The 27,736-nt window shown below is 37.7% G+C and overlaps 1 long non-coding RNA gene across 1 annotated transcript; it reads left to right on the forward strand.

Moving 5' to 3' along the window:
- The first annotated feature begins 23,125 nt into the window (after positions 1 to 23,125).
- LOC107845200 lies at positions 23,126 to 23,974 on the forward strand. Its single transcript, XR_001666739.2, has 3 exons — positions 23,126 to 23,232; positions 23,394 to 23,452; positions 23,941 to 23,974. It is a non-coding gene; the product is annotated as an uncharacterized LOC107845200 (long non-coding RNA).
- Positions 23,975 to 27,736: the final 3,762 nt, after the last annotated feature.

Here is a 27,736-nt window from a genome sequence, read left to right on the forward strand (position 1 = left end):
TGAGGGAGTACAACCTCTGGTTTAACTCCTTTTCTAGGTATGCTCCTAATGTTGTAGCTACAATGGATGATAGAGTTCATCGATATGTGGATAGATTGGATCCATATCTGGTTAGAGATTGTACTCTTGCTGCTTTGAACAAAGACATGGACATAGCAAGGATACAAGCATTCGCATAAAAAATGGAGGATCAGAGGCAAAGAAGAAGAACACAAGGTTAGAAAGGGGGTATTCCAAGAGGTCTAGATCTACAGGGCAATTTATGGCATCCCAAGGAGAGTTTAGGCCTCGATTTTCTTATAGGACTCCTAGGCCATTATCTTCTTATTTTGCAGCTAGTGCTCCACCACAGTTTCAAGGGTCTAAAGGTAACAAGTTTGGTCAAAGAAATGAGAGTCAGAGTTCACGAACAACAAGGTATCAAGAGCAAGGTATTATGAGCCAATTAAGGCCTCCTCGACAGCTATGTAGACAATCTGGAAAGCTTCAGTTAGGGGCATGTCGGTTCAGAACAAATGCTTGCTTTTGGTGTGGTATGTCAGGACATATGAAGAGAGAATGCCCTCAAAGGGGCATAGATGGTATGGCACGACCTACTGGATTAGTCATTGCATTATCATCATCGGTGCCTTATTTAGGTAGGGGTGTACAACCTATGGGTCGTGGTAGAGGTGCTAAAGGAACAGCTAGCTCTAGTGGAGTTCAGAATCGTACATACGCTTTAGCAGATCGACAAAATTCAGAGGCTTCTCCAGATATAGTTACAGGTACATTGTCCATCTTTTCACATGATGTATATGCATTAGTTAATTTTAGTTCTACATTATCGTATGACACTCCATTAGTTGCTGAAAAGTTTAAAAGAACACCAGAATGCTAGTTAAGCCATTTGAAGTATCTACGCCGATTGGTGAATCTATTATAGCTAAGAGAGTGTATCGAAATTGCATAATAACTATTTGCGGTCGCGATACAATGGCTGACCTGGTTGAGTTAGAAATGGTAGATTTTGATGCTATAATGGGTATGGATTAGTTGGCTTTTTGTTATGACACAGTATATTGCCGAACTAAGAGAGTGTATTTCCATTTCCCAAGGGAGGCAGTCCTAGAATGGAGAGGTAATATTGGTGCGCCAAGAGGTAAATTTATTTCTTATTTTAAGGAAGAAAGGATGATTTTCAAGGGTTACATATTTCATCTGGTTAGAGTGAAGGATATAAATGCGGAGACACCAACTTTTCAAACTATTCCCGTGGTAAATGAATTTCCTGATGTATTTCCTGAAGATCTTCGTGTTTGCCTTTGCCTCCAGAATGAGAACTAGAGTTTGGTATTGATGTGATTCCAGGTACTCAACCAATCTCAATTCCTCCGTATAAAATGGCCCTGACAAAATTACGGGAGTTGAAAGAGCAATTGAAAGACTTGGTAAAAAAGAATTGATAAGGCCTAGTGTATTCCCTTGGGGTGCACCAGTGTTATTTGTGTGTAAGAAGGATGGCTCGTTAAGAATGTGTATTGATGACTATTAAGAACAAATATCCCCTTCCGAGAATTGATGACTTCTTTGATCAGTTGCAAGGCGCCAAGTGGTTGAAAAGATTAATTTAAGGTCTGGTTACCACCAAATAAGGGTCAAAGAGAATGACATACCCAAGATAGCTTTTCGAACACGGTACGGTCATTATGAGTTCTTAGTTATGTCCTTTGGGCTAACTAATGCACCTGCAACTTTTATGAATTTGATGAATAGGGTGTTCAAGCCATTCTTGGATATGTTTGTGATAGTTTTTATAGATGATATTATGGTTTATTCGAGATCAAATAAGGACCATGCCAATCACTTACGACAGGTGTTGCAGATTCTTCGTGATCGTAAGCTATTTGCAAAGTTCTCTAAATGTGAGTTTTGGTTAAAATCTGTGGCATTCCTAGGTCATATTGTATCTGATGAAGGAATAAAGGTTGATACTCAAAAGATAGAAGCCATGAAGAACTGGCCAAGACCTATAACACCTACAGAGGTTCGTAGTTTCCTTCGGTTGGCATGTTATTATAGAAGGTTTGTTGAAGGATTTTCTTCAATTTTTGCACCTTTAACAAAGCTAACACACAAAGCATCCAAATTCTAATGGAATGATGCATGCAAAAGAAGTTTCCAAGATTTGAAGAATGAGTTGACTTCTACACCCGTATTGGTGCTTCCAGAAGGCACAGAGGGGTATGCAGTGTATTGTGATGCTTCAAGAATTGGCTTAGGGTGTGTATTGATACAGCATGGTAAAGTCATAGCATATTCCTCGAGACAAGTGCGGCCACATGAGAAAAATTATCTAACACATAATTTGGAGCTAGCAGCGGTCATATTTGCCTTGAAGATATGGCGTCACTACCTGTACGGGATTCATGTTGACATATACACTGACCACAAGAGTTTATAGTATATCTTTAATCAGAGTAGGATGGGGGGGTTTGTCTTTCCGAGTCTGTTCCATATGTTTTGGTATTGTGCAGTAGGTTAAGAGTAGGACGGGGGCGGGGGGGGGGGGGGTTTCTCGACCCTAACTAAGTCTATGTATCTTTTAAAGGCTTTGTAGACTAATGTAAGAACATTTTGGTTGTCACAGTTACATACATGGGAAGTACAAGGTTATGAATTGGTTCTCTCGGGCCTTTACGGCTACGGGTGCCTGTCCGCATCAACAAGATTTGAGGCGTGACAATATGTACTAAGCTTTTCATTATCAACCCAAAGGATTCTTGGTTGTACTTTAAGTATGTACCACCTTGGCATGATGATGTTATTTGTTAGATTGATTTTTGTTGCACTAGCCCCAACCCTCATGCTATGAGGATGTGTGCTTGTTTGTCTTCTCTTTGGATTTTGCAAGGTACGGATTCAAGGTCGAATCCTTTTTAAGAAGGGAAGGATGATACGGGTATGACCACGAAGGTGGGTGAGTGCGAGAGTGAATTGACCCAAGACTTGGAGTGTATATGTGAAGTGCAAAGGAAGTCCTAAATAGGCTTCAAAATCAGTCCATAATGAACTCCAAGGAACTAAGGGGTCATTTTAGATATGTCACACTATTCTTGAAATACACTATAAACACAATCTTCTAGGGTTTTATTGACTTTGATGATAATGAATGTTGTATAAATTGAAAGACAAGTCCTCTCTCCTAGAGGCACAAATCCAAAACTTATAACTAGGCTGATACTAGGGTTGAATCACTAGTGTTGCATTCTTGCTTAGAACGTTGGGTGCTAGAGGAGGTTGAGGTCTCGCTTGTGCTCACCGAAGCGAGTAACTGTTCCTATTATTATTGTATTAAGCATCTAGGTGCTTGAATACACTTAGGTTCTTAGTTCATGAGATAGAGTATGTCACTCTATCTATCCTTTCTATTCTTGCAATCTTGTAACGCTTGTATCTCGTATTGTACCCGTTTGTCTTATTGTTGTTATTCCCATTGTTATGTTCATTTTGTTCTTCATCTTCTTATTATTAAATCTAGTTTGGTGGCTGTTTTGGGGTTGAAACATACCCTTATATTGCATTCTTCTTGTTATTGGTAGCAAATTTGAGTCTGGTCTCCATCTTGGTCCTCGAATCCTTAAGATTAGTGGACTGATTTGGTGTTTGTTTTGTGCTTCCATTGTCTTTTCCGTACCATAGGTAATGGGCTCGGATATCCTATATGATTAATGATGGTAAGATAGGTTTGGAGGAATTACCACATGTATTGAAATGTGGTATGATTGTGTTACCATCGATGCGAGTATCTAAACTTGGGCCCTTAAGTAGGTATTTGAATTTAAAGGATGAAGTGACCAAGTTTTAAGTTTAACTATAAGCATTTTGATCTTAAAATGGAATAAAATGTTGAGGTGCTTGCTTGACTTATTTTAAGCTAGTAGGTGAATCACCTACTTTGACCTTTTGACCAACCTAAAAACTAAGTAGGTGCATCACCTATTAAGGCTCCCTTGACCAGCTTAATGGGCCAGATACACTACCACCTACTTAAGTTAATTCTGGCCCAAATTAAAGAATAGAAAAAGAGGAGAATGGCAGCCAAGGCCCAATATTTTTTATCCACAAAGGCCCAATATAATGTGAAAGTAGGTGCATCACCTACTTGATAAATTATGGCCTAAAAATGACCAAGAAAGTCGGCCAAGAGCAGCTCTTTTTAAAGGGATTAAAACCTGATACGAGTGCGATCACGTAGATGGACTCTTGTGGGTGTGTATTGAAGTCGTCCAAGTGTGTGTACAAGAGAAGTGTAACTAAGGGCCCAAATACACACCAAAAATAGCCCACTAAAAACACTAAAGGGGCAGCCCACTCTTGAAGGGCCATTTTGGACATTTTACATTCTATCTTTCAATGCACTATAAATAGAACCTCTTAGGGTTTTAGTCTTAGACTTGGTTGAATATTGAAAGTTGTAACATTTGAAACACTCTCTCTTGTGAGAATGGCCCCATGGACGAAACTTGTAACTAGGGCTTTCAACTTGAGTGTGGAATCACTCGTGTTGGATTCAATCTTGGAAACGTTGGATGCTTGGGAGATCGAGGTCACTCTTGTGTCAACGTAAGAGTTAGGTTTTATTGTGTATGATGTTAAAGGTCCAAGAGTGGAATAGGCTTTTGGGTTGTTAAGATTATACCTTCAATTTGTCTAACTATATATCCTTTTGATTCTTTGTAATCGTGTAGCAGTGTTGATGTTGTAACCGTGTGTTTGTGTTGTTAATGTGCAATTCCGAAATTTGTCTGTTGTTCATCTTGTTCTTGTTGTTTTTTCTGTTTTGGTGTTAAAATACACCTCGTATCTTGTAATCCTTGTGTTGTTATTGTTGACCAAAATTTGCTCTCAAAGGGGTCCTCGGGTTCTAGTTGATTTGTGGACTGATCGAGTAGTTTTTGAGCCTTTCGAAGTTTTTCCCGTATCATTTGGTCTCATAGACATCTTTGATTTTGTTCTAAAAAGATCAATCTTAGGCTTGAGACCTTGAAAACTACAAAAAAAAAAAAAAAAAAAAAAAAAAAACTAAAATCTGAAAATTCCAGAAACAGTCAAATCTGCCACCTTTGTGTTCTTGGCCAAAATTGTGTTCTTATTGTATCTTGGCAGAGATTTTTACTTGTCTTAAGTGTTTCTAGTGTTAGTATTATTTTTCACTAACACTTTGAGTCTATATCTTGATTTGAGCCTTTGTTGTTGATGTTGTTATTGTGAACTTGAACTTGGCCGATTGTTGTTGGTATTGTTGTTGTGGGTTCAAGACTTGAACGTGTGAGGTGTTGTTGATTCAAGTTTTGAATATGTACTGTGGAGATTGTGTTGTGGAATTTTTTAAGCTTGGAAAGTTGTTGTTGTTGTTTGGGAGGTCCAACTTGAACCTTAGAACTTCAAGACTCAAAGTTTGTGTTCTTGGTGTTCTTCACCATATCCATATATTGTTGAAAAGAAAAAGTGGTTGTTAATCTTAGAAGTTGAAGAAAAAAAAGTATGTATTGTGTTAGTCTTGCAAGACATAGATCCAAGTTTCAAGGTGTAGTACTTGTGACTCAAAGACTTTTCCTACAGACTAAAGACTTTACATCACTTCTCAACCACTTTCCCATGAAACAAGGGTCCATGTTTTAAGTAAAAGTACTATAAAAGTCAAGTCTTGAAAACTTGAATTTGAAAAGGCTCCAAGACTTGTTTGAATTTCCCTTCTTTAAACAAATTCCACCAATTCCTAAATTATAAATTCACCAAGACTTGAAATTGGACAACAAAAATTGTTAGAAGCCGCAACCAATTACGTGCTGCCACGTCATCTTTGTTACTGTTCATGCCACAATTTTGGCTCAAATTTAAGATTTTTTTAGTTTCTTTTAATTGTTCCGTAGTTTCGTTTGATTGGTCTGAACGCTAATTGACAAGCTAGTAAACTCCTACTAGATTGTAAATTAGTTTTGTGTCCGTTTGTTCATGTTTACGTTTGTTGTGTACTTTTATCTTTTTGAATTTGTTGTTAGTTCTTGACTCAAGTCCTACAAGATTTCATTTGAGTTTCAAACAAAAATCCCTTTCGAGATAAGAGTAGACTCGACACTCAATCACTCACGAAGTACAAACTGGCTTTCAACACTTGTGAAATCAAGTGTGAGGTAAAAACCGAGAGTGAGAGTGTAGTGAGGCATTTTTTGTCTAAACAAGTTTGTTTGTTTTCTTTGTTTGTTGTGTCTTTTCATTAGGTACAATGGCTGCCCATAATTTCAATGCCACATGTGATCGTATCAATGATAGTATTGAAGATATGAAATGGCACATTGAAATTATACGCCAATTGCTACCCAAACTCTACCCACAAAATCCAATTATCCAAGCACCTTGCATTGAGACCTTCCCGGAGGAAGTTGCTGCCCAACTTGTGAGTAAAACGTGCCCACCACTTGAGGATATGTGTGATGTGATTAATGAATTTTAAGTGAGTGAAGGATTTAAAGATGTTGGCCAAGGAAAAAGTAGTGAACCTGTTACCCTATGTTTTTGTAAAGGTTCTAATGTTTGTTTGGCTCATAGGATTCATCATGTGCTTGACATATCTTTGAAACTTGATAATGATTCCTTAGAGAGTGAAAGTTCCAAATCTATCCGCGGGTTAGATCCTTCACTCTTTAGGCAAAATGTCTTGTTTGAAGATAGTTTATTTACTCCTAATAAACCTAGTGGTGCAAGTGATGCTGACGGCATGGCTTGTCTTGGAAGCTATAGCCTATATGCTAACCCACTATGGTGTGACAACATTCCTCCTCAAGATGGAAATCTCTTCTTTGAAGATGAGAGTACTTTTAAGGGTAGGGAATGTGTAGTCTTGAAAAGGAATAGTCAATTGGGTAAAGATGACCATGATTTGCTTGATTACTTGTAAAACCCGAAATCTGATTGTTCTTGTAAAAACGTTTTTGTGAATGATTCCTTTGCTTCCCATGGTGATTTATATATATGTGGGGATTATTCTCTTGAAATAAAAGGTGGTGCATGCTTAGAAATTCCAACTACTTCTTCTTTATGTGTTCCCTATGTTGAGCATACTAGTGGTGATGGACTTGAAGCTAGTGAGTACATGCATAAGGACACCATAGCTGAAGTTAGCTTGTGTGACACCTTTCTCCACCCTCTTTGTGCTCATGATATTTCCACTAATGATCTAGAGGGTATGCCTATTTTTGAGGGCGGCACCTTAGGAGAAAGTAAGTATGGCCGAAAACCATGGCCATGGCTACTTTACCCGTTTGATCCCAGTACCATCTTAGGGTGGGAAAGGATGACTCTAGGCCTACTTGCCTTTTGTTTTGATGCTTGCCCAAGCCACTTCCTTTGTAGCATTTGTACTAACATTTGATGATTAAAACAAAGGACCCGTGGTTGTACTTTAAATTTTTTCTGCCTCGGCATGGCATGTTGATGTGCTATTTTTGCTAACACTAACCCTTCATGTCCTGAGGATGTGTTCTTGTTTGTATTCTCTTGATTTTTCAAGGTACGAATTCGAGGTTAAATCCTTTTCAAGAAAGGGAGGATGATACGAGTGCGATCACGTAGATGGACTCTTATGGGTGTGTATTGAAGTCATCCAAGTGTGTGTGCAAGAGAAGCATAATTAAGGTCCCAAATACACACCAAAAACAGCCCACTACAAATACTAAAGGGGCAGCCCACTCTTGAAGGGCCATTTTGGATATTTTACATTCTATCTTTTAATACACTATAAATAGAACCTCTTAGGGTTTTAGTCTTATACTTGGTTGAATATTGAAAGTTGTACCATTTGAAATACTCTCTCTTGTGAGAATGGCCCCCATGGCTGAAACTTGTAACTAGGGCTTTCAACTTGAGTTTGGAATCACTCGTGTTGTACTCAAGCTTGGAAATGTTGGATTCTTTGGAGATCGAGGTCACTCTTGTGTCAACGTAAGAGTTAGGTATTTGTTGTGTATGATGTTAAAGGTCCGAGAGTAGAATAGGCTTTTGGGTTGTTAAGATTATACCTTCAATTTGTCTAACTATCTATCCTTTTATTTCTTTGTAATCGTGTAGTAGTGTTGATGTTGTAACCGTGTGTTTATGTTATTAATGTCCAATTCTGAAGTTTGTCTATTGCTCATCTTGTTCTTGTTCTTGTTGCTGTTTTGGTGTTAAAATACACCTTGTATCTTGTAATCCTTGTGTTGTTATTGCTGGCCGAAAGTTGCTGTCAAAGGGGTCCTTGGGTTCTGTTGATTTGTGGACTGTTAGAGTAGTTTTTGAGCCTTCCGAAGTTTGTCCCATATCATTTAGTATCAGACATACTTTGATTTTGTTCTAACAAGATCAATCTTAGGCTTGAGACCTTGAAAACTACAAAAAAAAAAAACTGAAATTTGAAAAGTCCAAAAACATTCAAATCTGCCACCTTTGTGTTCTTGGCCAAAATTGTGTTCTTATTGTATCTTGGCTGAGATTTTTACTTGTCTTAAGTTTTCCTAGTGTTAGTATTATTCTTCTCTAACACTTTGAGTCTATATCTTGATTTGAGCCTTTGTTGTTGATATTGTTATTGTGAACTTGGACTTGGCCGATTGTTGTTGGTATTGTTGTTGCGGGTCCAAGACTTGAACGTGTGATGTGTCGTTGATTCAAGTTTTGAACGTGTACTATGGAGATTGTGTTGTGGAATTTTTTAAGCTTGGAAAGTTGTTGTTGTTGTTTGGGAGGTCCAACTTGAACCTTACAACTTCAAGAGTCAAAGTTTGTGTTCTTGGTGTTCTTGGTATTCTTGGTATAATGTTGAAAAAAAAAATGGTTGTCAATCTTAGAAGTTGAAGAAAAAAGAGTGTGTTCTAGCAAGACATAGATCCAAGTTTTAAGGTGTAGTACTTGTGACTCAAAAACTTTTCCAACACACTAAAGACTTTACATCACTTCCAATCACTTTCCCATGAAACAAGGGTCCATGTGTCATGCCTCAAATTCCATTGGGGCCGACAGGCATCCATTTTGGGAGAACCAACTCTTAACCATGTACTTTTCATGCATATAATTATGGCATTCAAAGCTTCTGCTAGTATGGATAAGATGCATTGATAAAACAAACCATGTAAGTAAGTCCAAACCTACATATACAAGAATTTGCCGTTGGGGCCACAACGTTAAAAGAACACAATACTACCACACTTTTCACATTGTCTGCAAAGCCTCTAAAATACACCTGGACACTTAGTTAAGGTCGGGACAAACCCCCGCCTTGCTCATAACTACTACACAATACCAAAATATATAACAGACTCAGAAAGCTCTGAATCAACTTGGATCTCACCAATAGCAGCTGGATGTCCTGTGCTCCTACTGGGGTGGTCTACTAGCTAGAGTACCTGTACCTGTGGAATGAAACATAGTGTCCCCCATGAAGCTTGTCAATACAAAGAGTGTACTGAGTATGTACGGCATGAAATGACTATAAATAAGACAAGATCTCAACAAAATCAGTTATCAATATATAACTATAAAGATAAGGATAGAATACCTTTGCTTATGCTTATGGGATCATGTACATTACATCCTTTACTTTGCTTTATTCTTCTTTACTTTATAAGATTATAAGGCGTAATACAAATGACCAACTGATCAGTGGTAAAAGAGGATGACCTATGCTAGGCATTTTAACCCTGGGATACGTTCAACATAAGTATACAAATAGAGATCGACCCATGCTAGGCTTTCCTTTTGCCCCTGAGATACCACCTGTAATATTGGGATCGACCCATGCTAGGTGTTTCTTCCACCCCTGGGATACCACCCAAAAGATACAGACTCACTTCAGATCATTCTTTTCATCTTTAAAGTTGTTTTGGTGGTCATGTATTAGATTTTGAACTTTGGACTAGTAGCGAAAGGTGTGCAAATATGCACTAGATGCAGTAGAAATGAAGTCGAATACAACAATAATAGAAATATAACACATAGGAGCTTAGCTAACATCATGGTTCATGTTAAAGAGAACAACTCGTAAGGCTTATTGCTGAAAGCACCCATATCATACTAGTATTTAGAAAGGAAATGGACAGATCTAGTAGCAATCACATTTTTAGGTACTTTAACAACTTGACAAGTTAGAATAAGGTTGTTAGCTACCTTGGGGGTTGTAAGCTGTTGTTATGTATAACTTGAAAAGAAGAACGCTTAGGAAGCTTACTTTGTAACAAAGGAGTTAGATTCATGAAAAAGAGTAGGTTCGATGAACCATACATACCTTGCTGCACAACTGATCACACTTTCACTTAACGTCTTTCCTTTTAGACTACTAATCTACAATAGCATAAGACTAGTATTAGTAGCTAATTAACATATTCACGCCATTTAAACTTACTAAAACAGTAACCGGGCAGTAATCCACAATCAACTAATCCAAGGGTGTTCCTCAACCTTGTTCTTCTCCAATTACATTCACACATGATGTAACTTTTTATAAGATCCCTTAACAGTTTCATCATTATTGTACTCTCAAAACAGTATATCAAGTGATGTGGGCAGTAAACTTAAGCGACATTGAATTTGGTGGTGGACCATTATACTCTTCTTCTACCTTTCAATGGAAATTATTCACACCATTCCCCCAATGTCAACCAAGAAGCCCCCAACATACATACATAAAACAGATCCAAAACAGCCCCAAATACCCCTTAATATGGCAACCAGAAATTGAACTCACCATCCCTTGAGTTCTTAACAACAACATATACACAATCCTCAACCAACACACATATATAGGAAAAGGGAAAAAATGGATAGTAGCCATACCTTAATTTCAGTGGTAGTTTATTCTCTTAATGTATCAATAGCTTGATCCCTTTACTCACAAACCAAAAGTGAAGAGAAAAATCTCTTAATAATCAAGGATAAAGGGACTGCCAAACTTAAAAAGGGATATCTTCTAGTTTAATCATGGAGAACATAATCCTTATAGTATTCTTAAGATGTGCTCATGATTTGTTCACTTACCTTTAAGTTGGAAGGAAGGTTTCCAAAGAACCTTAGTGGAATTTTAGGGCTGCTGCATAGCTAAGAGAGAACAAGAGAGAAAATCTTGAAAGCTGTTTTTTTTTTTTTGGCTAGTTAAAATGAGCTATAAGGGCTGGTTTTAATCCCTATAAAAAGAGCTGCTCTTGGCCGACTTTCTTGGTCATTTTTGGGCCATAATTTATCAAGTAGGTGATGCATCTACTTTCCCATTATATTGGGTCTTTGTGGATTAAAAACTATTGGGCCATGGCTGCCCATTCTCCTCCTTTTCTCTTATTTAAGTTGGTCAAAAGGTCAAAGTAGGTGATTCACCTACTAGCTTAAAATATGTCAAACAAGCACCTCAATATTTGTTCCATTTTAGGATCAAAATGCTTATAGTTAAACTTAAAACTTGGTCACTTCATCCTTTAGATTCAAATACCTATTTAAGGGCCCAAGTTTATATTCTCTCATCGAAGGTAACTTAATCATACCGCGTTTCAGTACATGTGGGAACTCCTCCAAACCTATCTTATTGTCACCAATAACATAGGATATCCGAGCTTATTACCTACCCCATAAGTCCATATCAAGTTCCACATAAGTAGAACTAGTACACACGGAATATAGGGTGTTACATCCTACCCCCTTTAGAAACATTCGTCCTCGAATGCTAGCATAACTAGCTAGCGTAAAAGAATATAAGACTAAGTTTAAACTCATTGTTATCCATATAACACTTGTGTATTTATACTTACTTGTTTATGCCCCAAATCAGCATCCTTGGACCAAGTCTTTAGATTTAAATAAATGAGGGTACTTTGACTTCATTGCTTCTTCGGCTTCCCATGTGATTTCTTCTACTTGCGGGCTCCTCCAAAGCACTTTTACTGAAGCTACTTCTTTATTTCTTAACTTCTTATCTTGCCGATCTAGTATAGCAGTAGGCACTTCTTCATGCGTGAGTTCTTCCATAACCTGCACATCTTTAGTAGAAGTAATATGGGATGGATCTCCTATACACTTGCAGAGAATTGAGACATGAAACACCGTATGCACCATTGAACGCTCTTGGGGTAGGTCTAACTCATATGCCACTTGGCCAAATCTTTGAATAATTTTATATGGTCCTATGTAGCGGGGACTTAGTTTTCCCTTTTTACCAAACCTCATTACCCCTTTCATTGGAGATACCTTCAAGAATACCGAATCTCCTGCTCTAACCCTCTTCTTCTAGGATCCGCATATGATTTATGTCAGCTTTGAGCTATTTCTAATCGTTGTTGTATCATCTTAAATTTTTCTATAGCTTGATGAACAAGATCTGGCCCAAATAAGGTAGTTTCACCCACTTCAAACCACCCAATTGGTGATCTACACTTTCTGCCATATAAAGCTTCATAAGGTGCCATTTTGATACTCGAGTGATAACTATTGTTGTATGCAAACTCAATTAGTGGCAAGTGATCATCCCAACTACCTTTGAAGTCCAATACAGAAGCACGCAACATATCATCTAATGTTTGGATTGTATGTTCCACCTGGCCATCCGTTTGAGGGTGAAAAGTTGTGCTTAAACTCACTTACGTTCCCAAACTCTTCTGGAATGACCTCCAAAAATATGCGGTAAATTGACCTCCCCTATCAGATATAATAGAGATTGGGACTCCATGCAGCCGAAATATCTCTTTAATATATAATTTTGCATACTCTTCAGCTTGTGTACGTAGTCTTAACCGGTAGAAAGTGCGCTGATTTGGTGAGTCTATCAACTATATTACCCATATAGAATCAAACTTTCGAGATGAGCGAGGCAGACCAGTGATGAAATCCATGTTAATCATATCCCACTTCCAAGTTGGGAGCTCCATAAGCTGCATATAACCTCCTGGCTTTTGGTGCTCCACTTTGACTTGTTGACAATTTGAACATTCAGCTATAAATTCTGCAATGTTCTTCTTCATGTCACCCCACCAATACACCTCTTTCAAGTCATGATACATTTTACTTGAACCAGGATGGATAGAATATCTTGAATGATGTGCCTCCATCATAATCTTCTTTCTTAGCCCATCTATATTAGGTACACACAATCTGTTTTGGCATCGAAGTATTCCCTCTTCTGTAAGCTCAAATGCCTTTGTTACACCTTGTTGTACATTTTTCTTAAGCTGTAAAAGAATAGGATCTATGTATTGTTTCACTTTAACTTCGGCTACTAATGAGGATTCTGCTGCATTTTGCACAATAACGCCTCTATCTGAAGATTCAATAAGGTAAACCCCTAAGCTAGCTAATTGGTGTAGATCCCTAGCTATGCCTTGCCTTTCCATGGGCTGCCTATAATTACTTGCCATTGCCTTATGACTTAGTGCATCGGCTACCACATTTGCTTTGCCCGGATGATATAAGATATCAACATCATAGTCTTTTAACAACTCAAGCCATCTTCGCTGCCTCAAGTTTTGGACCCTCTGGTTAAAGAGGTACTGCAAAATCTTGTGGTTAGTATTTATATCAACATGTACCCCATACAAATAGTGGCACCATATTTTTAAGGGAAATATAACTGCTGCTAACTCAAGATCATGTGTTGGATAATTCTTCTCATGTGGCTGCAATTTTCTTGAGGCGTAAGCTATTACTTTACCATGTTGCATCAAAACACATCCTAAGCCAACTCCTGAAGCGTCACAATATACCGCATAGCCTTCCGTGCCAGCTGGAAGTACTAATATGGGTGTAGAAGTCAACTTATTCTTTAAATCTTGAAAACTTTTTTCACACATTTCATCCCATTGAAACTTAGCTTCTTTATGTGTTAACTTTGTTACAGGTGCAGAAATAGAAGAAAACCCCTCAATGGAACTTTCTATAATAACCTGCCAAACCTAGGAAACTACGAACCTCCGTAGGCTTCATGGGTCTTGGCCAGTTCTTCACTGCCTCTATCTTTTGAGAATCAACTCTTATTCCTTCATCGGATAGAATATGACCAAAGAATGCTACCGATTTTAACCAAAACTCACATTTGGAGAACTTTGCATACAACTTACGATCGCGAAGGATTTGTAACACCTGTCGCAAATGATTAGCATGGTCTTCTTCTGATCTTGAATACACTAGAATATCATCTATAAATACGATAGCAAATACATCCAAGAATGGCTTAAATATTCTATTCATCAAATCCATGAAAGCTGCTGGTGCATTAGTTAGCCTAAATGACATAACTAAAAACTCAAAATGACCATATCGCGTTCGAAAAGCTGTTTTAGGTATGTCTTTCTACTTTACTCTCAGTTGGTGATAACCTGACCTTAAGTCGATCTTTGAGAAACACTTAGCACCCTGTAACTGATCAAACAAATCATCAATTCTAGGAAGGGGATATTTGTTCTTAATTGTCACCTTATTTAATTGTCGATAATCAATACACATTCTCAACGTGCCATCTTTCTTACATAAAAATAACACGGGTGCACCCCAAGGAGATATACTAGGCCTTATGAAACCCTTTTCCAACAAATCTTTTAATTGGTCCTTCAATTCACGTAATTCTGCATGGGCCATTCTATAAGGAGGAATAAAAATTGGTTGAGTACCTGGGATCACATCAATACCAAACTCCACTTCTCTTTCCGGAGGTAAACCCGAAAGCTCTTCAGGAAATATGTCAAAAAATTCATTTACCACTGAGATGGATTGAAGAGTTAGTGACTCCTCTTCTATATCTTTCACCCTTACTAGATGGCATATGTATCCTTTGTACATCATCTTCCTTGCCTTAATATAAGAAATAAACTTACCCCTTGGTGCCCCAATATTACCCCTCCACTCAAGGACTTCTTCCTTTGAAAAATAGAAATGCACCCTCTTAGCTCGACAATCCACTATGGCATAACAAGAAGAAAGCTAATCCATACCCATTATAACATCAAAATCCACCATTTCAAGCTCCAAAAGGTCAGCCAATGTATCACAATTACAAATAGTTACTATACAATTATCGTAAACTCTTCTAGCTATAATAGATTCGCCAATTGGTGTAGACACTTTAAATGGCTTAGCTAGTAATTCTGGTGTTCTTTTGAACTTTCCAACAATTAATGGAGTGACATATGATAATGTAGAGCCTGGATCAATTAATGCATATACCTTATATGAAAAGATAGACAATGTACCTGCAACCACGTCAGGAGAAGCCTCCAAATTTTTTCAACCTGTAGAGCATATGTACGTTTCTAAACACCACTAGAACTAGCTCCCTTAACACCCCTACCATGACCAGTAGGTATCTGCTGACCCCTACCAAAACAAGGAACCGAGGATGATGATGCAACAGTAAATCCAGTAGGTCGTGCCATATCAGCCATGCCCCTTTTGGGCAATCTCTCATTATGTGTCCCGGTGTACCACACCAATAACAAGAATTTTCCCAAACCGACATGCACCTAGATGATTTCTTCCACAATGCTTACAAAGCTGTCTAGGAGGTCTTGATTGGCTTGCACCTCCTTGCTCTCGATACCCCACTACTTGTGAACCTTTACTCTTACTTTTTGTCCCGAATTGATTTCCCTTAAACCCCTAGAATCGAGGAGAAACACCTAATGTAGAGTAGGAAGGTGATGGTCTAGGGGTTCTATCAAAAAATCGAGGCCTGAATTCACTCTGAGATGGAAAAAATTGTCCCATGGATATAGCCCTCTTGGAGTGCCCTCTTTCCAGCTCTTGTGTCCTTCTTTGCCTTTGATCCTCCATTTTTGAGCAAATGCTTGTATTCTTGCTATATCCATGTGTTTATTCAAGGCAGCATTAGTACAATCTCTAAGCAAATATGGGTCCAATCTATCCACATATCAATGAACTCTATCCTCCATAGTAGCCACTATGTTAGGAGCATACCTAGCCAAAGAATTAAATTGAAGACTGTACTCCCTCACGCTCATATTTCCTTGGCAAAGATTTAAAAACTGATTTGCATGGATTTCCCGAATCTTGAATGGAAGATAATGATCAAGAAATGCTATTTTGAATTCTTCCTAACCAGCTAAAGGTGCACCTATACCCCTTGACTTTTTCCAAGCTTCATACAACAATATAGCCACCCTCTTTAATCGATATGCTGCTAACTCCACTGTCTCTTTACTAGATACATGTATAACATGTAAATCCCTTTGAATCTGATCAATAAAGTCTTGTGGATCTTCATTAGGATCTAAACCAGTAAATTGAGGAGGTTCCAATTTAAGGAAATCTTGGGTCCATAAACTGGCTGCTCTATCCACACCACTAGAACCCATAGTTGGACCAGCTTGTCCTTGACCTTTTCCAGCAACTATACGTGTTAATAATTGCACTGCATTCCCCAAATCTTGCTCAGTAGCATTAATAGGTGACTCTGGGGGTACTCCCCTCCTTCTTAGCTCTTCTGGAGATGGAGGAGTAAAAGAAGTCCGTGATGCAAACTCATATTGGGCCTCACTTTGATCAGCATATCTAGGTGGTGATTTACTTGTCCCTTCTCCGGCAGCCATATCTAGTTGTTTACTCTTCTTACTCTTACTCCTTCTTGTAATCGACATCATTACTATATTGAAAAAAACATATTTAAGGTTAAATACAAGTCAACCTACATTATTGGCTCTATCACACGATGCAAGAAATGAAGAAAAAGAAATAACTCCTAAATGCCTTGTAGCCTCCTACTTAGAGATGTGGTTCACAACACACCCATAAGCAAGACTCTACATAGACACGACTTTGCAGACAACTTCCTAGGATGAGCTGCTCTGATACCAATTTTGTCATGCCTCAAATTCTGTTGGGGCGGACAGGCACCCATTTTGGGAGAACCAACTCTTAACTATGTACTTTTCATGCATATAATTATGGAATTCAAAGCTTCTGCTAGTATGGATAAGATGCAATGATAAAACAAACCACATAAGTAAGTCCAAACCTACATATACAAGACTTTACCGTTGGGGCCACAACATTAAAAGAACACAATACTACCACACTTTTCACATAGTCTGTAAAGCCTCTAAAAGACACCTGGCACTTAGTTAAGGTCGGGACAAACCCCCGCCTTGCTCAGAACTACTACACAATACTAAAATATATAACAAACTCAGAAAGCTCTGAATCAACTTGGAGCTCACCAATAGCATCTGGATGTCCTGTGCTCCTACTGGGGTGGTCTACTAGCTAGAGTACCTATACCTGTGGAATGAAACATAGTGTCCCCCATGAAAGGTGTCAATACAAAGAGTGTACTGAGTATGTATGGCATGAAATGACTATAAATAAGACAAGATCTCAACAAAATCAGTTATCAAATATATAACTATAAAGATAAGGATAGAATACCAACTTTGCTTATGCTTATGGGATCAGTACATTACATCCTTTACTTTGCTTTATTCTTCTTTACTTTATAAGATTATAAGGCGTAATACAAATGACCAACTGATCAGTGGTAAAAGAGGATGATGACCCATGCTAGGCATTTTAACCCCTAGGATACGTTCCGCATAAGTATACAAATTGAGATCGACCCATGCTAGCTAAGAGAGAAAATCTTGAAAGATGTTTTTTTTTTGTCTAGCTAAATTGAGCTATAAGGGCTGGTTTTAATCACTATAAAAAGAGCTGCTCATGGACGAACTTCTTGGTCATTTTTGGGCCATAATTTATCAAGTAGGTGATGCTCCTACTTTCCCATTATATTGGGCCTTGGTGGATTAAAAATATTGGGCCTTGGCTGCCCATTCTTCTCCTTTTCTCTCATTTAATTTGGGCCAGAATTAACTTAAGTAGGTGGTAGTATATTTGGCCCAATAAGCTAGTCAAGGGATCCTTAATAGGTGATTCACCTACTTAGTTCTTAAGTTGGTCAAAAGGTCAAAGTAGGTGATTCACCTACTAGCTTAAAATACGTCAAACAAGCACCTCAATATTTTGTTCCATTTTAAGATCAAAATTCTTATAGTTAAACTTAAAACTTGGTCACTTCATCATTTAGATTCAAATACCTATTTAAGGGCCCAAGTTTATATTCTCTCATCGAAGGTAACTTAATCATACCACGTTTTAGTACATATGGGAACTCCTCCAAACCTATCTTACCGCCACCAATCACACAGGATATCAGAGCCCATTACCTACCCCATAAGTCCATATCAAGTTCCACATAAGTAGAACTAGTAAACGCGGAATATAGGGTGTTACACCATGTTTTAAGGAAAATTACTATAAAAGTCAAGTCCTGAAAACTTGAATTTGAGAAGGCTCCAAGACTTGTTTGAATTTCCATCCTTAAAACAAATTCCACCAATTCCTAAATTGTAAATTCACCAAGACTTGAAATTGGACAACAAAAATTTTCAGAAACCGCAACCAATTACGTGCTGCCAGGTCATCCTTGTTCTGTTCATGCAACAATTTTGGTTCAAATTTCAGATTTTCTTAGTTTCTTTTTACTGTTCCGTATTTTCATTTGATTGGTCCAAACGCTAACTGACAAGCGAGTAAAATCCTACTAGATTGTAAATTAGTTTTGTGTCCGCTTGTTCGTGTTTACGTTTGTTGTGTACTTTTATCTTTTTGAATTGGTTGTTAGTTCTTCACTCAAGTCCTATAAGATTTCATTTGAGTTTCAAACAAAAATCCATTTCAGGATAAGAGTAGACTCGACACTCAATCACTCACAAAGTACAAGCCAGCTTTCAACACTTGTGAAACAAAGTTTGAGGTAAAACCAAGAGTGAGAGTGTGGTGAGGCATTTTTGGTCTAACAAGTTTGTTTGTTTTCTTGGTTTGTTGTGTCTTTTTGTTAGGTACAATGGCTGCCCATAATTTCAATGCCACATGTGATCGTATCAATGACAATATTGAAGATATGAAATGGCACATTGAAATTATACGTCAATTGCTACCCAAACTCTACCTACAAAATCCAAATTGTCCGAGCACCTTGTGTTGAGACCTTTCCGAAGGAAGTTGCTACCCAACTTGTGAGTAAAACTTTCCCACCACTTGAGGATATGTGTGATGTGATTAATGAATTTCAAGTGAGTGAAGGATTTCAAGATGTTGGCCAAGGAAAAAGGAGTGAACCTGTGAGCCTATGTTGTTGTAAAGGTGCTAATATTTGTTTGGCTCATAGGTTTCATTATGTGCTTGACATATCTTTGAAACTTGATAATGATTCCTTAGAGAGTGAAAGTTCCAAATCTATCTACTGGTTAGATCATTCACTCTTTAGGCACACTGTCTTGTTTGAAGATAGTTTATTTACTCCCAATGAACTTAGTGGTGCAAGTGATGTTGACGGCATGGCTTGTCTTGGAAGCTATAGCCTATATGCTAACCCACTATGCTATGACAACATTCCTCCTCAAGATGGAAATCTCTTCTTGGAAGATGAGATTACTCTTAAGGGTAGGAAATGTGTAGTCTTGAAAAGGAATAAACAATTGGGTGAAGATGACCATGATTTTCTTGATTACTTGGAAAACCCAAAATGTGATTGTTCTTGTAAAAATGTTTTTGTGAATGATTCCTTTGCTTCCCATGGTGATTTATATCTATGTGGGGATTATTCTCTTGAAATAAAAGGTGGTGCATGCTTAGAAATTCCGACTACTTCTTCTTTATGTGTTCCCTATGTTGAGCATACTAGTGGTGATGGACTTGAAGCTAGTGAGTACATGCATAAGGACACCATAGCTGAAGTTAGCTTGTGTGACACCTTTCTCTACCCTCTATGTGCTCATGATATTTCCACTAATGATCTAGAGGGTATGCCTATTTTTGAGGGCGGCACCTTAGGAGAAAGTAAGTATGGCCGAAAACCATGGTCATGGCTACTTTGCCCGTTTGATCTCGGTACCATCTTAGGGTGGGAAAGGATGACTCTAGGCCTACTTTCCTTTTGTCTTGATGCTTGCCCAAGCCACTTCCTTTGTAGCATTTGTACTAACATTTTCATGATTAAAACAAAGGACCCGTGGTTGTACCTTAAATTTTTTCCACCTCGGCATGGCATATTGATGTTTTATTTTTGCTAACACTAACCCCTCATGTCATGAGGATGTGTGCTTTTTTGTCTTCTCTTGATTTTGCAAGGTACAAATTCAAGGTCGAATCCTTTTCAAGAAAGAGAGGATGATACGAGTACGATCACGTAGATGGATTCTTGTGGGTGTGTATTGAAGTCTTCCAAGTGTGTGTGCAAGAGAAGCGTAATTAAGGTCCCAAATACACACCAAAAACAGCCCACTACAAATACTAAAGGGGCAGCCTACTCTTGAAGGGCCATTTTGGACATTTTACATTCTATCTTTTAATACACTATAAATAGAACCTCTTAGGATTTTAGTCTTAGACTTGGTTGAATATTGAAAGTTGTAACATTTGAAATACTCTCTCTTGTGAGAATGGCCCCATGGCCAAAACTTGTAACTAGGGCTTTCAACTTGAGTGTGGAATCACTCTATTGGATTCAAGCTTGGAAACGTTAGATGCTTGGGAGATTGAGGTCACTCTTGTGTCAACGTAAGAGTTAGGTATTTGTTGTGTATGATGTTAAAGGTCCAAGAGTGGAATAAGCTTTTGGGTTGTTAAGATTATACTTTTAATTTGTTTAACTATCTATCCTTTTGTTTCTTTGTAATCGTGTAGTAGTGTTGATGTTGTAACCGTGTGTTTGTGTTGTTAATGTGCAATTCTGAAATTTGTCTATTGTTCATCTTGTTCTTGTTCTTGTTGCTGTTTTGGTGTTAAAATACACCTTGTATCTTGTAATCCTTGTGTTGTTATTGTTGGCCGAAAGTTGCTTTCAAAGGGATCCTCGGGTTCTAGTTGATTTGTGGACTGTTTGAGTAGTTTTTGAGCCTTCCGAAGTTTGTCCCGTATCAAAACCAGCCCTTATAGCTCATTTTAACTAGCAAAAAAAAACAGCTTTCAAGATTTTCTCTCTTGTTCTCTCTTAGCTATGCAACAGCACTAAAATTCCACTAGGGTTCTTTGAAAACCTTCCTTCCAAGTTAATGGTAAGTGAACAAATCATGAGCACATCTTAAGAATACTATAAGGATTATGTTCTCCATGATTAAACTATAGGATATCCCTTTTTAAGTTTGGCAGTCCCTTTATTCTTGATTATTAAGAGAGTTTTCTCTTCACTTTTGGTTTGTGAGTAAAGGGATCAAGCTATTGAAGATATACACATTAAGGGAATAAACTACCACCAAAATTAAGGTATGGCTACTGTCCATTTTTGCCCATTTCCTATATATGTGTGTTGGTTGAGGATTGTGTATATATTGTTGTTAACAACTCAAGGGATGGTGAGTTCAATTTTGGTTGCCATATTAAGGGATATTTGGGGATGTTTTGGATCTGTTTTATGTATGTATGTTGGGGGCTGTTTGGTTGACGTTGGGGGAAAGGAGTGAATAATTTCCGTTGAAAGGTAGAAGAAGGGTATAATGGTACACCACCAAATTGAATGTCGCATAAGTTTACTGCCCACATCACTTGATATACTGTTTTGAGAGTACAATAAAGACGAAATTGTTAAGGGGATCTTATAAGAAGTTACATCGCGTGTGAATGTAATTGGAGAAGAATGAGGTTGAGAGAACACCCTTGGATTAGTTTGATTGTGGATTACTACCCGATTACTATTTTAGTAAGTTTAAATGGCGTGAATATGTTAATTAGCTACTAATACTAGTCTTATGATATTGTAGATTAGTAATCTAAAAGGAAAGACATTAAGTGAAAGTGTGATCAGTTATGCAGCAAGGTATGTATGGTTCATCGATCCTATACTCTTTGGCATGAATCTAACTCCTTTGTTACAAAGTAAGCTTCCTAAGCATTCTTCCTTTCAAGTTATACATAACTACAACATACAACCCCCAAGGTGGTTAACAACCTTATTCTAACTTGTTAGGTTGTTAAAGCACCAAAAGATGTGTTTGTTACTAGATCTGTCCATTTTCCTTTCTAAATACTAGTATGATATGGGTGTTTTCAGTAATAAGCCTTACGAGTTGTTCTCTTAGTGAACATGACCCATGGTGCTAGTTAAGCTCCTATGTGTTATATTTCTATTATTGTTATATTTTACCTCATTGCTACTGCATCTAGTGCATATTTGCATACCTTTTGCTACTGGTCCAAAGTTCCAAATGTAATACATGACCACCTAAAAGAACAACATTAAAGATGTAAAGAATGATTTGAAGTGATTCTATATATATTTTGGGTAGTATCCCAGGGGTGGAAGAAACACCTAGCATAGGTCGATCCCAACAGGTGGTATCCCAGGGGCAAAAGGAAAGCCTAGCATAGGTGGATCCCGATTTATGTATGTAACATCCCGTATTTTGCTTGTACTTGTTCTAATTATATGGAACTTGGTATAGCCTTTTGATATATATATATAACGTATGAGAATTGTTATGCAAGTGTTAATGGTATAGATGGAATTATAGATGCTGCCCGTACAGTTTAATGTGATGCGACTAAGTTAACGTTAAGATAACTATTTAAACATGGAATCGTAAGCTAGTATTTGAATCTAAAGTTTAAAGTAACCAAGTGTGTATAAGTTGAAGGTTAGATTAAAGGGATTAGGAGCTGAAAATGGAGCAAAATATTGAGGTGCTTGCTTGACTTATTTAAGCTAGTAGGTGAGTCACCTGCTTAAGTTGTTTGGACCAAATTAATGGACCCATGGCTATGGATCAGATTTGGGTCTATGCTAATATACTCATTTTGGCTAAATTGAACAAAAGATAAAGAAAATGGATAAGTGGCCCAACACACCAATCTGCCAAGGCCCAAATATAATTGAGCCCAACAAGAAATTAAGCAAGTAGGTGCATCACCTACTTTGAAGTTTCAGCAGCTTAGACCCTTAAGTAGGTGCATCACCTACTTGGACCAATTTAACCAATTTTATGGTCCAAAATGCAGCTAAGGAGGTGGAAAAGATAGGGCCTTTAAAAGGCCAAGTTGCTGGTCATTTTACTTCACTTTTAAGTCACAAAAAAGGAGTATATTTCAGCAAATCTCTCTACTCTCTCTAAGACAACAAGAACAGCAACCCTATTTTCCCTTCTAGGGTTCTTGAAGAAACCCTCACCTTTGCAGCCCAAGGTAAGTGAAAAACACTTATGTTTTTGTTTAATTATCTCATGGAAGATTAGGAAAACAAGTTATAAGTGTTTGACTATAAGTATATGGCTGATTATAGAACAAGCTGTTTGTTCACATTTCCTTGTTATTGAGGAACTTTTTTTCTTCTTCTTTGGTTTAAGTTGAAGGAAATTTCAAGCTCTTGAAGAGTTTAATTAAAAGAATAAGTTGCTGAATTGAGGTAAGGTGACTGCTCAATTTTGTTTTTCTTATATATGAATTTGAGAGGGGATTATGGATGTCTGGTTATTGAGAACTCAAGAGATGATGAGTTCAATAATTGATTGCTACAATAAAAGGGATTTGGGACTATCTTGTGGACTGTTTTGTATGTATATGTCATGGGCTGCCAGGTTGAAGTTGGATAAAGGTGTGATGAGTTTGTAATGAATTATATAAGAAAGATGTGGTGATACACCACTGAACTAATGTTTTCTGCCCAATCTATTTTGCGTATTATTTGGAATGTGTAATGAAGTCGAGGTGGTTTTGGTGAACCTTATAAGAACCTCAATGGTATGTGGGTGTAATTGGAGGAAAAAAAGAGTTAAATAACACCCCTATTTGATAGATTAGTAGTTGCTGCCTGGTTACTATTTTGGATGAAATTAAGTATCTCAAATGTGTTGATTGGTTACTAATACTAGTTTACCATATATTCTATTATAGATAAGTAATCTAAAAGGCGGGAAGTCAAGTCAGGTTAGTTTCGGAGTCAAATAACCAGGTATGTAAGGCATACTCTATTTCACACTCTTTGGCATGAACTTGTACAATTGTTCCATCAAGCAAGTTTCCGAGGTTATCCTATAACAAAGTGCTACATAATGGTTGCACATTACACTCCATGTATCCAATGACCTTGTTCCCACTCTCTAACGCATTAGAACACCTCAATACGTGCTTATTATTAAATCTGCGCGTCTATCTTCCCTAGAAAATTTTAGGAGTTCTCCGTTTGTTCAAATAAGATCCATGTGTTATTTCAGCTCCTAAACACTTTATTTGTGTGCCAACGGCTCCCTACCTCATTGTTGTTGCATTAAGTGTCTATTTACATGTCTTTTATTAGCGTATTACTGGTTCAAGGTACCGTAATGTGATGACACCAATGTAACAATCTCAAAGGCTAAATAAACTAAGTAATGCAAATTTGTAGAATGACGAGTGCTAGCTCAGGGGCACTTGCCTAGAATGGGCCGATCTCGATACTTTATTTGTGGGTGGAAGCTCAGGGGCATAAGCCTAAGCATGGGCCGATCCCAATCTTTATATATAGGTGGCAGCTCAGGGGCGTAAGCCTAGCATGGGCCGATCCTAATTTATCTATTTACCACTGATCAGCTGGTCATTTGCATTATATATGGCTTACAAAGATTATGAAGTAAGAAGGGTTAAAATGAAGAAAGGAACGTAATATATGTAGTCCCACAAGTTTATAAAAAGGTGGTCTACTAGTACTACTTATACACTTGTATCTGATTTTTATTGAGCTCGTGTACCATGTGTTGTTACTTTTAGCCTTACATATTTAGTACATATTTTCGTACTGACGTCCCTCACGGGGGACCTGCATTTCATGCTGCAGGCATAGGTACTTTAGCTCATACACCTCACTCATAGGAGCGCAGGCTATTCCGTGCATATTGGTGAGCTCCAGGTTGATTCGGGGCTTTCCGAGTCTGTTCCATATGTTTTGGTATTGTGCAGTAGGTTAAGAGTAGGACAGGGGGATTGTCCCAACCCTAACTAAGTCTATGTATCTTTTAGAGGCTTTGTAGACTAATGTAAAGTTATGGTAGTGTCCTGATTTTAGACATGGTGGCCCCATCGACCAAATATTGTACATATCAGTTTGTGCGTGCATGTGTAGTTATTTTCATCGATACATAATATCATGTTGTCAGAACATTTGGTTGTCACAGTTACATACATGGGAAGTACAAGTTTATGAATTGGTTCTCTCAAGCCTTTACAGCTACGGGTGCCTGTCCGCCCCAACAGGATTTGAGGTGTGATAATGTACTTATGAGGAATGTATCACAGGGGTTAAAATGCCTAGCATAGGTCATCTTCTTTTACCACGGATGAACTGGTCATTTGTATTATGCCTTATAATCTTATAAAGTAAAGAAGAATAAAGCAAAGGAAAGGATGTAATGTACATGATACCATAAGCTCAACCAAAGTTGGTAGTATATCCTTATCTTTATAGTTATATATTGATAACTGATTTTGTTGAGCTCGTCTTATTTATTGTTATTTCATGTCGTACATACTCAGTACACTCTTTGTATTGACACCTTTCAGAAGGGAGATGCTATGTTTCATGCCGCAGGTACAGGTACTCCCACTAGTAGACAACCCAGTAGGAGCACAGGACATCCAGCTGCTATAGGTGAGCTCCAAGTTGATTCGGAGCTTTCTGAGTCTGTTATATATATTTTGGTATTGTATAGTAGTTATGAGCAAGACGGGGGTTTGTCCCAACCTTAACTAAGTCCATGTGTCTTTTAGAGGCTTTGCAAACCAATATGAAGTTAAGTATGGTAGTTTTGTGTTCTTTTAAGCTAAACCATAAGTGTTTTCACTTACCTTGAGCTGCAAAAGTTGGGGTTTCTCCAATAACCCTAAAAGGAAATATAGGGCTTCTCCTAGTTGCTTTAAAGAAAGTAGAGAGAAGTTGTGAAGTGTAAACTTTTTTATGACTTAAGAATGAGGGAAATGACCAGCAACTTGGTATTATAAAGGCCCTATTTTTTGCCATCCATTTAGCTGCATTTCGGACCCCAAATTTGATCAAATTGGTCCAAGTAGGTGATGCACCTACTTAAGGAGTTCAAGCTGCTCAAAATGTCAAAGTAGGTGATGTATCTACTTGGTTAATTTCTTAGTTGGGCTCCATTATATTTGGGCTTTGGCAGATTTGTGAGTTGTGCCGTTTATCCATTTTTTTCCTCCATTAATATAGGCCCAAATTTGATCCATAGACATGCGTCCATTAACTTGGTCCAAATAACTTAAGTAGGTGACTCGTCTACTAGCTTAATTAAGTCAAGCAAGCACCTCAATATTTCATTCCATTTCCAACTCCTAATTACCTTAATCATATTACAACTTGTACACACCTGGTCACTTTAAAATTTAGATTCAAATACCGGCTTACGATTCTATGTTAAATAGTTGTATCGATGTTAACTTGATCGTGTCACATAAAAAGGTAGGGGCAGCATCTAGAATTCCATCTACACCATTAATATTCTCATAACAAATCTCATCCATTACCTCCCACAAGGCTACACCAAGTTACATATAAATAGAACAAGTACATGCAATGTACGAGGTGTCACATCCTCCTCCCTCCCCTTAGGAACATTCGTCCTCGAATGTTAGCATAACAGTCCAACCAAAACAAGTTCAAGCCTAAGCTAAATATCCCAATTATCACATAGTATTTATATATTATACTTGTTATTCCTTCAATTCAGAATCTTGGACTTCCTCTTTAAATGCAAATAAATGGGGTTACTTGGATTTCATTGCTTCTTCAGCTTCCCATGTGATCTTCTACTTGCTGATTCCTCCAAACCACTTTTATAGAAGCTATTTATTTATTCCTTAACTTCTTAACTTGTCGACCTAGAATAGCAACAGGTGTTTCTTCGTAGGTGAGATCTTTCATAACTTGTACATATTCAGTGGGAGTAATATAAGATGGATCTCCGATGCACTTTCGAAGCATTAAGACGTGAAATACTGGATGAACTATTGAGAGCTCTTGGAGTAGCTCTAATTCATAAGCGACTTGGCCAAACCTTCGAGTAATCTTATATGGGCCTATATAACGTGGACTTAGCTTTCCTTTCTTACCAAATCTCATTACCCCTTTCATTGGTGACACCTTCAAAAACATCCAATAACCAATAGCAAACTCTATCCCCCTTTTTCTAATTCCCGCCATCAAATTTTATACAAGAAAAAAACAAGGAAGCACGAAAACACACTCCAAATTGGTCCACTAATCTTAAGGATCCGAGGACCACGATGGAGACCACTCTCGGATTCTCTATCCACAAGAATAATACAAGATACAATGGTGTATATAACCCCAAAAACAGCTACGAAATGTAAAGAACAAGATAAATAACAATAACACAAGTTTTGGATTCAATAAAGGACCCAAAATAGTCCACTACAAAAGATGACAACAACAAAAGTAAAGGATAGATACTGAGACCAAGATTATTACAAAATTAAGAACTAAAGAGTGTATTAAACTCAAAAACTCCTAATGAATGTAATAATCAAAACCTCACTCTTACGGTGACCGCCAAGGGAATCAACTCACCTTAAGATCCACCATTTCTAAGCAAAGATCAATACTAGCTTTCCATGCCCTAACTAAGACTAAGTGTTCTACTCTCAAGAGAGGATTTTAAATGTTTCAATATTTCATCATTCATAA

The sequence above is a fragment of the Capsicum annuum genome, chromosome 10 (genome assembly GCF_002878395.1).
Source record: "Capsicum annuum cultivar UCD-10X-F1 chromosome 10, UCD10Xv1.1, whole genome shotgun sequence".
In the NCBI taxonomy this organism is placed as follows: domain Eukaryota; kingdom Viridiplantae; phylum Streptophyta; class Magnoliopsida; order Solanales; family Solanaceae; genus Capsicum; species Capsicum annuum.